Raw genomic sequence first — 12,733 nt, 5'->3', positions numbered from 1 at the left:
CAAAATACTGCGGACAGTAGGAGCATGATAAATTATTTCAGATTGTACAAATATTAAATAAGAAGATTAATTATTCTCTGGAGCTTCCACAGGAGTTTAGCAATCTGCATTTATTTAAAACAGAATATGAAATTCCTCAGACGGTGCCGCAACATATAAAGAATGCATTTCGTCTACGTGCCAGCGGCCGTTTTTGAGTACAGACATACTGCGACTCTGTATTATGCATCATATCTGCATTTAAAATTATTAAAATTAAACGTTTAGACAAAAATGACGTACATACTCCGAATCCTTTGCTTTTTGTGCAGTTTTAAAGATCAGGGATAAGCGAAATTTTTGCGAGGTATTAAACATAAACATGCGGAAAGGTGTAGAGGAGGGGAAGATGATAGTCAAGTGTTCACGCCATGCTGAGCACTCTAGAGCCCTGCACGTCACGCTCTCTATTTCAAGCATGTCAAATCATGCACTCGAAACTACGTACAGCGGTAAAGATATTTTAAAACTATCTTTTGATCGGAGACCGTAAGACATGTCAACAATATTGGCATAGTACACGCCTGCACATATTCTCAAAAGAAGACAAAAAACAGCTATATACAGATAAGAGATGTGAGGGTAAATTTTAATATCACTTTTTAAATAAGCGGTTATATAATTACAAGTAAGTTAGTACGAAAGATAATTACATCTTATAGGTAACACTGGTGAAATACCGATTGCTGTTTCCTGACCTTTATGAAGTAAATAAATTTGTTTCTTTCAGAAACTTGTTAAAAAGCATATAATCTGTACAATATTTTGTTTCGTAATAATACCGACCTCTATTCATTTATTTATTGAAAGGACAAAAACCAAAACTTTTCAATCGAACTATTTGTAAGATGTGCAAAACAGCTTTTGTGCAAGTTGTGATGCTGTTAGGTTATTTTGTCAAAAAAACGTGCGTAATTTTGAACAAATCCAAAAAATTAATATATATTGTTAGTATAATTCTTAATATATTGAAAAATTATTAAAAAAGCTATAATTTTTTTGATATATACAATTTGAAAAAGGGAAGTTTAGTTTAGTTTAGTTTCCTATTTTTAATTACCACAAAATAGTAAATCAAAGCAATAGTAAATAATAATAGTAATAACAACATAGATACTTTGTTACAATAACAACTATAAGAAGTTTAACACACAGCGATATTCATAGACACGATTTTAAAGATACTTAATATGGCTTATAACCATCATAAGATTCATTAAATTTAAACTATTAATTGTAATCAGAATTTCGTTGAGAAAATGTTTACTATTTCTTTTTCACGCTTTTTCCATGCTTTGTCTAATAATGTTTTAATTAAAATCGAGACTAATTTATTTTCGTCAATAATGATGATATAGTTCTTATATTTTTTTAGCACTCACAAAAGGGTTGCGCGAGATAGCAAATATGAGTAACTCGTAAGGGTGGCCTTAAAAGCCACAGGATGATGACGGGGAGCCGGCGAAATAGTCCTCAGGCCTACAATAAATAAGGACGCCGGTAAGGGCCCATCATTGTTATTTCCTTAACGGGCTGTCTTATGACCCTCTTAATTAATTTGAAACTTTCTGAGGTCTCCCGTGGCGTGCAATTTGAATAATAGCACGGATAGGGCGCTGTAGCTTAATTTTAATTGCAAATATTTATGTTGAACGAACCTTCAGGCGATGTTTGCCTTTCAGTGATATCGTAAAATATTGCCGTGGACGCAGTATACGACGTCAATTACGAATTTTAAGCCTTTGTTGCCCTAAAAAAAATATTTCCCAAAAATATTTTATTATGTCACTACATATTTTTCTACTTACTATCTATACGTATATACGTAAATTCATATTTTAAATATTGACTTACTAAATCCGGAATACATAATGCGTGCGTACCTGGAAACAAGCAATATTATTAGTCAAATAATACGAAATATAAATAACAGCCAAATATACATTTTTTTATATTTGACTCTTCTATCATGGCTAAACTGGCTATATTATGTCAGAGGGGTACGTGGTTAAACTCGATCAATCGTATTTCATCCTGATGCATGATGCATGAAGCGGTTAAGAGATGTGACACTAAAGTTAAGAATACTAATTTCATCTATATTGACACTCGGGGCACGTTTTAGTCATCTGTTAAAGCACCTCTAACCAGACTGGCCGACGGTCCGCTGGCTGAACACAAGCGTGAGTAACAGGATGGAGGAGATAACAGCATCAAATGTAATTTATTTATAAATACAAACATTTATGATTAGACTCAAAAATAACAGTGTGACTCGAGTTGTAAAATAGAAGAGAGAAAGCAGGATTGATCAATACACAAGATATTATTAGAGAAAAGATTTTATTTGTAACAAATTTTTGAAGGCATTATTGTGAACATAATATTTAAATATTAAATAGCATGGAATAAAGTGTTCACCTGTAAGTGAAAGTTTCGATTCTTTATAAGGAAAATATTAATTAAATTACAAAACTTTAAGTATTAATATCTAGATAATGAAATCCAAGATTATTTAAAACGTACGACGCGTATAAATTTATGCATAATTAAAAAATCTGAATAGAAAAGTCAAAGCGTAGAGCTCAAACTTGTGCATTAAATGTAAATTTGATATAGCGATGCAACGTGCAATGTAACTTTTATTCACCAGACGTCTCTCGTGTATTCTCGGTCTGCGAGCGTCCGATGAAAGGATAAGCTTCAGCGAAATGGGTGACATAGCTCGCACATTCCACAAAGGACTGGATTACGTGGGAAGGCTCCGTATTGAACCTGTAGCAGCTCGGGCGAAAACTTGTCGGACGATGATTCAGCAAAAAACTAATGCTGTGGTGTAGTACGAACTACGTGATGGAATTTTACGTAAGCAATAGATACAGTCAAGCCCACAGATACTCTATTTTATATTTTAGTGACTATTTTATTTCGTGCTTTTGCAAAGACAATCTGAAAGTGAAAAAAAATATTGATCATTCTCCGTTAAAGTAACGACGGGCATGGGACTGTTTTTAAATATTGTTTTATGGATACAAAATACATCCACACTAGAACCAGAATCTAATTCATAATTTAGGAGATATTTACATTGACCAAAATTATATCAATTAATTAATATAAAGCAACAAACGTATACTATGTGTGTTGTCGATAATAAATAGTTTATAAAGATTTATACAAAAATTTATTTAGCATTCAACAACATATTCAAAGGATTTTTATACAATTTACAATAAGCAATAAAGACTTAATAAAAGTCCACCACATGTTTTGATCAATCCCTTTATTCCCACGTTTATATAATTTACCAAAAATATGGATATTTTTTTTTGTTTTTAGAATAAATTACAACTTGTTGACGAATATATAATAAATAAAACACGTATTATATCTTCATTACGCAATATGTCTCTAAAAGCTCTTTTTTTAATGTTGCAGGCAAATGATAATATACGACTGAGTTCTGTCGGCTTAAATGGCAATTATGAATCAAACTGTCCATGCTCGCAAGTCGGATTTTAAACATGATTTAAAATTATCGACTTACATTTATTGTTGTAATTTGCATTAATAAGAAAAAAATACATTGGGTAAATGAACAATTTGGAAAATCTATTCAATACACGGTTTGATAATAATATGAGTATTTGCTTTTATTAACTTAGATTGATATTTGAGTTTCATTTAGCGCTAAAAATGTGTTTATTAACGTTTCAAAATGTGTAAACAAAAAGTACAAATATCTATACATGTTTAACACTCAACGCTATATCCCTGGACCCATAAGGCGTAAAGATTTGAAATTTAGTAGGAACATTTCTTAGACCTCGTACAGGGCAGCTATAAACGCATTTTTGAAAATCTCACTCGCAAGGGAGAAAGAAGCGTTCATAAATAACGCCTATATTAAATTAAGAAATAATGAAATTATAGCCCTTAAATTTGACATAATGCAATATCTTTCTATAATTGTATAACTATGTGAGTACTAATCCAAGTATAGGACATTCATAACATGCCGCTATAGTATTTATTGTATAAAGTTACAAAGTATTTACCCTGACTAAACATCTTAACGTCCAATAAGTTTCCATGTTTAAATGAACTCTACATTAGGATTTACTTTCCTCGACATCTGGCACTAACCTATAAATCTTGTCGTATTCTAAATGGACAGAAGGAAGTATATTAATGTTAACATTTATATTTAGTAGTTGTGCTGTAAGTTCGTGATAGATGCTGGCCGACGTGAAACGTTTATTTTAACACCTGGCTATTATATTAAGTTATGATACCTACATGTATAATTTGTACAACATTTTGTGTGTGTAATTTCATAAAATCCTTTTTTGGTAATTTTTTCTATGACAAAAGAAATATTCTAAATAAGTTTTTTAACGATAACATACATTCCCTTAACTCCGTTGGCGGAGGAATTTCATAAAATACAGTTTTATTTGACCTTTACACAACAAACGAATTATTACTACTAAAAATTAAAATGTCTAAGCTTTATGGTTTACACAGATTATATATATAAAGCCTCCAAAGACATATATATATAAAGCCTCCAAAGATCCTATGTAGGTTTTATACTCTATTAACTTATTAATTAATGCTAATATACAGAGTCTTATCAAATGTCATATAGGTACAAAAATAAATGTTAAACTGTTTAAAAGTGAAATTTGTATCATACTTATAAATGTAAAGTTAATCAGTTACGTACAGTGTATGCAAAGATAAGAAAGCGAACGACCGTAACTTACCTGATAACAGAAGCACATGAACAAGCAAGGATGTACTTAGACTATATTGTTATTACCCATCCGAGCAATGTATGACCAGTAAATAAGATGAAAGCGCAACGCATGTCAGTGTCCAACTGAACCAAACTCTGTGAAGATTTCATAGGCATTTTACGGCACGCGCCTCTACCCGTCACTGTCGAGTAGTTAACCGAGCCGCGATGATGGAAAACAATTATGAAACTTCACACCTTAACACAATGTAAAAAGAACAGTTTTGGAGTAATCCGATATCACGTAATTTATATAAAGATGAGAGCGAGCGACTTGTGTGCACTCACGCAACTATCGATGTACTGGCATCGGGCTCGCGAATATGAACGCGCAAAGGTTTAATGCCAACGCCCGGATGGCGGCGGTGATCGACACGCATTGCTGCGTATTTGCGCTGAATTAACATCATAATTAATTTACTTTGTTTAATAGCAGCTTCAGTACACACTGACAAAATATATATGGATATGTGGAAACATCTCTACATTTAGTTCCATCTCGGGTTGCAACATTACAAATGTTCTGATATTCTTCAATGAAACTTTTCAAAACAAAAAGATCCTGCAGGTACGAATATACATTATCCCTTAAAACCTAAACAAGGTGATTGATTATGAATTATACATTCACCTCTTTAAAGCTTTTACTCCTATAACTAATCATTCCGTATAAAAAATTGTCCAATTGTCTTTGTCAACCGGTTATTCTTATTTTTAGGCCATTAAGGTAACGTTTATCTAGTGCTGATGATCTAGGCAGATGAACATAAAATAAAGCTTTAAAAGTTGAACGAAATTGATCGAAGAGTAGAGGTTACAGCATGAGTTCACTGGCTGCATATAAAACACCAAAAGCGCTTACATGAGGAGAACTAACGCCAGGTGGCGCTAGCGCCCCTTCCGTTACCATTGAAGGAATCCGAGCGTGTCAACCACAGACTGTATGGCTTTCGAATATATTACAGCCGGAAACACCGGTTATATCTCATTACACCTAGTAATTGAAGTGACACGTGCTACCTCCGAAATACTTACAAAAATTATTCGGCAGCTGTCTATAATACAATGTGGGTTATTGTGTCACGGAAAAGAATACATTTGTATGAATCATAGATAAAGTAGTCAGCATACGTTATATAAAGTTAAAAAAATACAAAAAGAAACCATTGTATTGTTTAAATAATAAAAATCTATTTCATATTTAAATTATTGCTCGACTAACTTTTGTGTATTTTATACTTACATTAATTACACATTATCATGTAGCTGGTAATTATTTTTAATGTGCGCGTTCATTTTTTAATTCTTATTCCAGCCAGTAACATTATACTGCAAACAAAAAAAAATACAAAAACTTGTCCTTCCTCGCAACGCGAATACAATACGGGGCCCGTGCCCATTTTCGTACAGTTTAATGAAAAAAAAACACATGGCGAATATGCAAACAAAATTGCCATGCGTGCTGCGAATAATACTTTAACACAATGGATTGCAAAATACAGGGTTCATTGCACCCGATTTACAACATTAGTACAGTCCCGCCTGTTAAAAATATATAATGTATTCACATTAAATTTTATAGCTAAATCGACTCCACATCACCTGGATCCTACAGAAAATGAGGATTTACAATAAATATTTATGGTAAACAATTTAGTCGAAAATAGTTGTTACTGAAAAATTTAGATGAGATGAACTAGTAAATAACAACTAAAAGAAAGTAGTATGTAACCCACAGTTACCCTAACTAACCCTGTTGTGTATACGTAAAATAGATACATATTGGATAATGATTTTACTTTTTCTGCTGAACCTAAAAAGTAAAGCCACAAGAAAAATATAATTAATTTTATCACTTAATATTACTGAGGATATATCATTTTAAAATAGAAATCGTATGCAATAAAAGCAATGAAAACAATTGACTAAAATAGTGCATCGTTGCTATTTTGGTACGGCGCTGGCGATGTCTCGTCTTACCACGGAATAGACTGCGCAGAGACAAGTTTTGATGAAATAATTTTTAGGCGTCTATTTTTGGTGATAATGTCGTAAGCGGGAAACGAGTTCGTCAGTCGTTGGAAGTGAATTGTTGACATATGCTATTATTATTGGTGTTACGACATGGATAACGGATTTGGTGAAATGTTTAGTCAGTATCACGACTTTTAAGTATTCGTTTAGTATAATCTAGATTTGGACCATATAACGCAAGGAACAGATGGCTATGACCACGAATCGGCAAGCACGGTATGACGTCCACCTACAAAATAGGCAGATGTCATCGTTAAGATAATTAGGAGACGCTGTATGCAGGTCGCTTCCAACTGGTCTTACAGGACATTTATGGTAGGTCTATTGGACCCACTGCGGGACAATAGTGCTGACAATAGTTGAAATAATGATTATGATGATGTTGTGTATTCAGATTTTTACAAATTAAATTAACACTTCGTCTCAGTAATAAAATTTTGTAAGAACTCTAAAAAGGTAAAGTATTTATGATCGCAACATAAAAAGGCGGCGTTCAGCGGTAAGTAAACAAATAAGGAGTTGTCTCAGCGAGAATGTTTTACGACCTGCTACAAGAAGATAAGGTGGCAACTGCGAGACAGCAGCTAGATTTACAAGCAGGCAGATTTTAATGAATTAATGGTATATTTCTTAAACAGGAAACACTAACATTAAGGAGTAATGTTGTAGTTAAACAACTTGTCCGCTCTTTCTGAGTGAACACGTTGTTTCGATCAATTGTAAGTTAGATACAAACGTATTTTACATTATAATACATAGATTTCATTTGAGTAATAAAATTTGAGCACACTGACATAAACACAAGTCGACTGATTCTTAGTATACTAACGAACCGGAAGAAGATTACACGGTGACCGTTATAAGTTGCCTTTTCACAATATACAAATAATACAAATCTGTCCTAATCTATCTATAGATAAGGATTTCTTTAAAAGCGCAGCAACAAACTTTACAATTATAAATGATATTTGTAATATTATGCATAAAAAAATTTCACCTTAAATATAAAGCTTCAAAAATAAGGTCATTGACGAATAAATATTTAAAACGTGCACTTCGTGGATATTTACAAATTTTCCTGTCATCATTATTAATTCAAGGACCAAAATTTCGTATAATAAGACTTCCAAGTAACTCTAATCTTTATAAGATCAACTGCATTTACTAATACATACGCATCTAACATTCTGGTTTTTCAAATTTCACAAGAGATTTTTTTTAAATATCCTCATGTCATGTTTGTATATAACAGATATTAGTTTCACAACGACGACGTAAAGAAGTAAAGAAAGAAACAACCAAACATGTGCACTAAGTTTGTTTACTACCAATCACCTTGAAGATTACTAGAGCGACGCGACCGCAACCTGTAGTTTGGCAACCGCTTTTGGGGTCGCCTGCCAATCGTATTTTCTACTAATAAACGACTTAATCTGTGATTTTCTGTCAAAAAAAATATATAGCAATCTTTCCGTAAGAAATTTACAACACTAACAATGACTTAAAGTTTTAAGAATATGAATATGAATATTTAAACATATAAGCACATGACTACGATTCACTAAAATTAAATGATATCCAGGATAAATTACATTAAGCTAACTGCGTCACGGATGAAGAAGCATTAAATTGATCCCATCTTCGATACCAATCAAAATTATTGTTTAAACGTGACAAAAGATTCGAAATGTTTCATAGGAGGTCAACATGTTAATTATTCTTTAAGTTCAGACTTACTTTAAAAATGTAAAAAAAACCTCTATTTAATTTCATTCTGAATTTATTAAAAGTTTACGTAATCTGTGACTAAATCCCGATATAAATAGCAAGCAATATTTTAGTCGTAATGGAATTTAAAGAGAAAAAAAATTATATTACTTATATTAAAATTATATAAAAACTTCATTATCAAAGTAATAAAGAAAATACCACAGTGACTCGATTACTAGTTTCAAGATATTTTTGGTTTTTAAATCACTGATAACATTATTAAAATGTTGCTGTCACGTAATAAATTGTCCAATAAAGAAAAAAAAGAATCTCTCGTGTCTGCAGACGGTTTACATTTAACAATAGTGTGTTGATGTTTCGTAATGGAGGCGCTTACCGCTGAGAGTTTTAAAATAAACATCATAAATAACAAGTTGGAATAAAACAAGCTTTGCGGATTGATTTATATCGATTATTTTTATACCATAACATACATATTCGTCTCAATATAGGGTAACCATTAGCTCTCGTAAAATTTCCACCATGGACTTCTGTTCTTATATTTACACTTTAAGATGCAATTTTAGCATCGATATGCGATGTAGCACTTTGTAAGCTAAGCGATAAAGTTATTAACGACGACAATGACTATTTTCAAAGCTGTAAACTTAGCGACTAACTTAAACAAATTTAATTTACATAATTTAGAAGATGTTTGTTGCTATCTGGAATGTATTCTTCTTTTTAGTTATTATTTTAATTAGAGCGTCGTAAGTTTGCAAACTTTTTGAATATTGTCAAGAATTTTATATGGTTTTGGCCAAAATTCCGTTTTTTAATGCTGGGATTAGTCCTTACACGATAAAAACAATATTTAATTCAATACAAATTTTATTACATTAATATTACAAGTCCGATATAAGGAAGGTCTTTTCTTTCTTATATTCTTTAATCAATAGCAATACTGAAAAATTCTGAACATCGTTTTCATTGCAATGCTAAAAATTATCTACCTAGCTGAATTCTTCCTGTGCCCCAATATCCCACTGGCATAAATTACCGTGATATCCTTATGCCTCGCATTTGTAATGTATATTTTAATTTTATTTTTAATTTAATTTAAATTTATTTGTTCATATTTAAATTTATTCTTATTTTTGTTTGTACATATATTTCTTTGTGCAATTCATTCTAAATTTGCCTGTAAACTGTAACAACTGTAGACGGGCATAAATTAATAAAATAAACTAACACAATTTAACGTTTTTTGTCAACTATAAAAAAATTTAATTAAGACATATTTCATGAACAAATGGTCGTATTTAAAATAGCATCGAAAGATTCACGGCGGTTACAAACTTCGTAGTCAGTTTCCAGTCTCAGTATTAACATAAAGTTTTATATTGTCCGGGAATTTACTGAGAGAATTTTGTGTCTGTCCCTTTAAACGCTCTTTTGTGTTTTAAATAGAGCTCTATAATATTTTTAAAAAGTTGTTTCAATGTTTTTGCCACAAATTTTAACAGGGTAAGACACTCATCGGAATGTGATTTGGATTGATAAATGATTTATTGAAGTTTGAGTATAAATATCAATTTGAAAGCGTAATTAGAAGTTAAGCGCAGATATTCATTTGTGATATTTATGGTAATGCCAATTACTGATCTATCCATCCACGCTTCACTGATTTACATGTTTATTCCTTTGTATATATTCATTAGATAAAACTTTACAAAATTCGATGAAGCTATCACACCGTATGGTGTCGAATAAAAATGAAATTCTCTCTAAGCAAACGTCACAAAACGTCTGACCTACATTGTGCCGCAACAATGGTGAACGACCGATTGTATAAACATGTCGGAAATCACACAGTAGTTTCGTTTACAACACTAAAATAACTCGCTTCACATTTTCCTTGTAGGAGGAAATGCACCGTCGATGACTGAAAACAAAAATTTGTAATATTTTTAATATGGTTTTCTAATTAAATGAAACAATGTTAAATTTTAAAATTGTATACAGGGTGTTTGGTTGTAGGTGTAAAAGTTTACAGTATTGAATATAGAGCCTGAAAAGAAATTAGCCTGTATAAAGTGATCACTATGAAATAACTTCTGATCGAACAAATACGGCAAAAATAGCCAAAAAAAAATTTTTTTTTTGAAAATGCTTGTTTTTTCTATTTTAACATTACGTTATTTATTATTTCTGAAACTAGTGATTTTTGTATAAGTCGTTCTCTACATTAATCGACAGAAAGCTACGCACTATTGAAAGCATTTATGTCTCTAACCAATCACCTTTAGTTTAGCGACAAAAAGAACACAAAATTTGTATGAGAGGAGTAAAAAAATGCAAAATCAAACACTTTTCTGGTCATTATCACCGGTAAGGGGATAGCACTCAACTCTAAAACCGTTTTTTCTATTTAAATATGTAAGTAGGAATACGTAAACGAAATAGGGATTTTAAAGACTTTAAAGCGCAAGTTATTCGGAGCAAAATACAATGAATAGAAATCCAACAGGGGTAGCTTAGCCTGCGGGGAATGAAAAATGCCGCGTCGCTTCTTGTGAGGGGAAAATTATATACTCATCGCCTTACAAATAGATTGTAAAGGCTACAGGGGCGTATGCAGAGACTGCTCGTCAAACGAATACGTAGGGTTAGACGGCGCTTGCGGCTATGGGGCTCGGGCGAAAGAAAATCTGACGTCACGATGCAAACCAAAATAAATATACGAGTCGCCGACATTCAATGGAAAGCTTTTTATTCTATTGATCATTATATTTTTGAAAGGAAGTGATTTATTGTATTGCAGTATTACAATTTATTTTACTAACAAAATATAAAGTACTAAGTGCACATATTCCAAGTAAAGAGAGAAATAGTAAATTTTATTATGTCGCTGCCTCATTATTTATCATGAATATAATCTAGCCAAGACCTCTCCGAGCTACAGTTTGAAAAAATATTTGTTTTTTATGAACGCCCCGCCAACCGAATTGCAAGTCTCTAGTTTTTATTATTTCAGAGATATCGTGATAAGTCTGTACATAATACATACGACGGAAATATTTTTATATATATATAGATTATAGCGTTTATTTCTTAGTATTTGATGAATGAAAAGAAATTTGTTCCAATGTTTGCATTCGTTATGTTAATTTTTCGCTATGACAAGACAAGGAAGTTTTGCGGAAAGTAGTTGCAGTCAAAGATAAAATTTTCAGTATTCCAAAGACTAGCGCACAAATCGAATAAATATTGAATGAAGCCACGGTCGGAGTTTGTCTCTCAATATGTTAACTGTCCGACGAGGGGATGTTGCTGGTACAAATAAAAGTTATGTACTGACTCCTACATGTTTGCAACGTATAACAAGGTATGCTTTTGATCCTTTCTGCTATTGTTAAATAAACGTTAAATGTATTAAAGTAATAAATGAAATAATAACACCATCGTGTGTTGAAAAATTATTTATTTACACACATAATACACCAGTTTGATCATTATCATCATTACAGCAGTACGATGTCCACTGAGCATAGTAATCCTTCAAAGATTTTCAAAAGAATCGATTGGAAGCGGCCTGCAAGCAGCGTCTTGTAGCGAAGATAATAAGCTTTTGCCAGCATATTGTTACTGAGCATATTTTTAGCATAACACATTTCTGTATTTTCAACTAATTAATAATGTCGCTATGCCATGACCATGAGGAACGCGATTTATATTAAAGAGAGAGAAAAAATATTTTTAATTTAAAATTATTACAGGTTATTAGACAGTCGTAAAAAATCGCTACAAATAACAAGTTAAATTAAAAGTTCGGATTATTTTTTTTTTCTTATTAAAGGGCACAAGTTCGTAACAACCTATGATTAACAGGTATCTAACCTATATCTTAATACTTAGACATGTAGAGCAAAAACCATCAGCAACCAAAGTCCCAAAAAAGAATTAGAATCTTAAATACTTTTATGGAATGTAAATAGTTAAATAATGATTTGAAAGAAACTAGCAAAACCAAATTTATATAATCTTAACCTGTCAACTGTCCATTTACATATCTGTCTAAACTCTCCGAGTGCGTACGGGTCAGATCTGTCCGAAATAAAGTAGGCTAGACAATATCGAATCACCTTA

General features: G+C 31.9%; 1 protein-coding gene across 8 annotated transcripts in view; it reads right to left on the bottom strand.

The window, feature by feature from the left end:
- spri (sprint) overlaps nt 1-12,733 on the bottom strand; it is a 229,174-nt gene that overhangs the window by 74,066 nt on the left and 142,375 nt on the right. The window contains exon 1 of one of the 8 annotated variants that reach the window (XM_068772021.1): nt 4,809-4,834. The exons of the other annotated variants lie outside the window; for them this stretch is intronic. The gene's annotated coding sequence lies outside the window, so the exon portion shown is untranslated. Of the gene's footprint in view, nt 1-4,808; nt 4,835-12,733 lie in introns of those variants that run through there. 8 annotated transcript variants of the gene reach the window in all.

This window comes from Battus philenor, unplaced genomic scaffold, assembly GCF_028537555.1.
Source record: "Battus philenor isolate CCGP_79_NKW_IND1 unplaced genomic scaffold, ilBatPhil1.0.hap1 SCAF_11, whole genome shotgun sequence".
Taxonomy (NCBI): Eukaryota; Metazoa; Arthropoda; class Insecta; order Lepidoptera; family Papilionidae; genus Battus; species Battus philenor.
This window is presented reverse-complemented; position numbering and strand designations above follow the sequence as displayed.